The sequence below is a fragment of the Octopus bimaculoides genome, chromosome 8 (genome assembly GCF_001194135.2).
Source record: "Octopus bimaculoides isolate UCB-OBI-ISO-001 chromosome 8, ASM119413v2, whole genome shotgun sequence".
Classification (NCBI taxonomy): Eukaryota; Metazoa; Mollusca; class Cephalopoda; order Octopoda; family Octopodidae; genus Octopus; species Octopus bimaculoides.
Genome location: NC_068988.1, coordinates 94,633,262 through 94,635,900, shown reverse-complemented (window position 1 = coordinate 94,635,900; position 2,639 = coordinate 94,633,262).

Below are 2,639 nucleotides of genomic sequence, written 5' to 3'. Positions count from 1 at the left end.
TGTGTGTGTGTGTGTGTGTGTGTGTGTGTGTGTGTGTGTGTGTTTAGATCTCTACCAAATATTTGGTAAAAATATTGTACCTGTTATCAACGTAGCAAAATTCTCACTTGAAAAGTTGTTTATGAGACAATTTTGTGTGCATATCATTTTAAATAAGAGCCATAACGCAATCCATAGTAAAACTTGTTTAATCACCTATGCATATTTCAATGCAAGATCCCGACTCACTATCCCACGCCTGCGCCTGCGCATATATTCTTCATTTTATTGTCTAAAATGTTTTTCAATATTAGCAATATCTTCCGGGTCTGGTTCCTATTTCTAACGGGTTGGATAACTGTGAAGACAGTCCCTTGTTGCCAAATGAATTAAGTACCAGTTGGGTACTGACGTTGATCTAATCAACTTGCCCCCTCCCAATAAATTTCGGGCCACATGCCTAGAGCAGAAGAGAATATTTTAATAATCATTTGGTCAAAGCATTACTCAATAAATTTCTGAGAAACAATCCTACTTCTAAAATTTGTAAACATTTTACATAAATATAACTAGCAATTGTGATAAATAAAGCTGAGGCAAAAATTGTGGCAGGAGAAAGAAGAAACTCTGTAAGACATGGATAGACTACTGGTGGGAGACATTAGTTATATATAAGCTAATTCTAATAATGGTTTCAAATTTGGGTACAAGGCCAGCAATTTCGAGGAATGGGGTAAGTCGATAACATCGACCTCAGTACTCAGATGGTACTTATCGATCCCGAAAGGGTGAAAGGTACAGCAACGCTTCTGACAGATTGCCACCTTTCTTAATACTAATAATAAGCGAATACTTTAAACACGTCGAAAGTAAATAGAAAAGACTCACAATTCTGTATATGGAAACAAATTGAGGGACTGTAAAAACTAAGCGGATGTCTATTTAAAGAGAAATATTCCAAACAGTTTCTCTCTCTCTCTCTCCCTCTTCTTTCTTTGCACTTACCACCAAAATATTTAATCAACGTCTTAAACCAGACTAAACACTGATATAAATGCTTGGATAGATCAATCAACCATTTTTGTATGTAGCCTGCTGCTGATAAATAGCTAGAAACAATATTACAGATTACATGAAATGTTTGCGGATGGAGAGGGATTGCGAAACCTGTACTAGAATGTTTTATGAAGGACTTTACAAATACTTACATCGCAATGAATTGGAATATAATGCACGCAGACGAAATGAAAATCTTTAGGATGTAATATTATTAAAGCATATACTTAAAACAGAAGAAAATATAAAAGTAAGATAATAGACAACAATACTCCAGCTGTCCCAGTAATAAGATATAGCTACAATATTCTTAAATGGACGCTAATCAATTTGTAAAACTACATAGAAAAAATAAGATAATTGCATTTATAAGACATCACACAATGTCTGACGTACAAAACAATATTTATCCTGAATTAACGATAGTAGGATCTTTATGTTATAGGGAAAGTACTATAAAATATGTACTGCATAGCTACAAAAATATATATAAAAAGCAATGCGCAAGAACCGAGCAGCTACAAAATACGATCAAAACAACAACAGAATGCGATTTCTGCCTTTAATGCAACCAAGAAATATAAAAGAGAACCGAAAACTGGACACAGGAGGTGGGGGAGGGGGACAACAAAAATGTTGCAATAGAATGGCATGCTAAAACTATGACAAGAAATACCTTTACATGTTCACGGATCAGTTTCAAAATGAAGAAAAATATAGTTTTCGAAAAAACGTATATAGTTTTCAAACATATATTTATTAGATCAATGACTGTGTGTCATTTTGGACAAAATATATTTTCGAATGCGAATTCAGCAACGCCACCTAGCCGAACTGCTACTCTGTGTTGATAAAGAGCAATAACCCAGAAACCAGTCCACAGATGTTGCTTTGTGCTGGTTGCGGGGCTAAAATCCATGTTCGAAAATATAAGGACACAGATATTGTGTCGTATAGCCAGCTGGAAACGTTTCCTGGTACTAAACAAATGTAACGATCGTCCCTTCTAGGACAGCCACATTATGTTGGCAAATAGTCTTTACTTCAATGAACTGCTACTTTAAGAGAATTAGAAATAATAACGTTTCTATATATATATATATTAGATAAAATGAAACAACAAAACCAAGGGTGTGTGGAATTTATTGGACATTTATAAAAAGGAAAGTGGTCTTACAGCTGTTTCTGGAATATTAGAGATATCCCTTCATGAGAGACGATAAGAGAGAGTTAACAAGAGAGAAATAGCAGAATTCAATATAAGGAGTTATTTTTGAAAAGGATGGATACAGGGAAATAAGAGAATAAAATTAAAAGCAAAAACATATGTAAGATGTTACAGTTACAGTTCCATTATCCATATATATATTTCAGGTAATAAAATACAGACATGAATATTTCATTACAAAAGGATGGAGTCTAGAGAGAATTTTTTGACATGTGACGAAGTGACACATGAAGATCCGTTTTAGTGAACTTACTCTAGCACATGTATTGAGAACTTTTATTTTTTATATGCGAACATAGATATATGCATGTATACATACATACGTATATATATATATATATATATATATATGTATGTATGTATATATATATGCGTA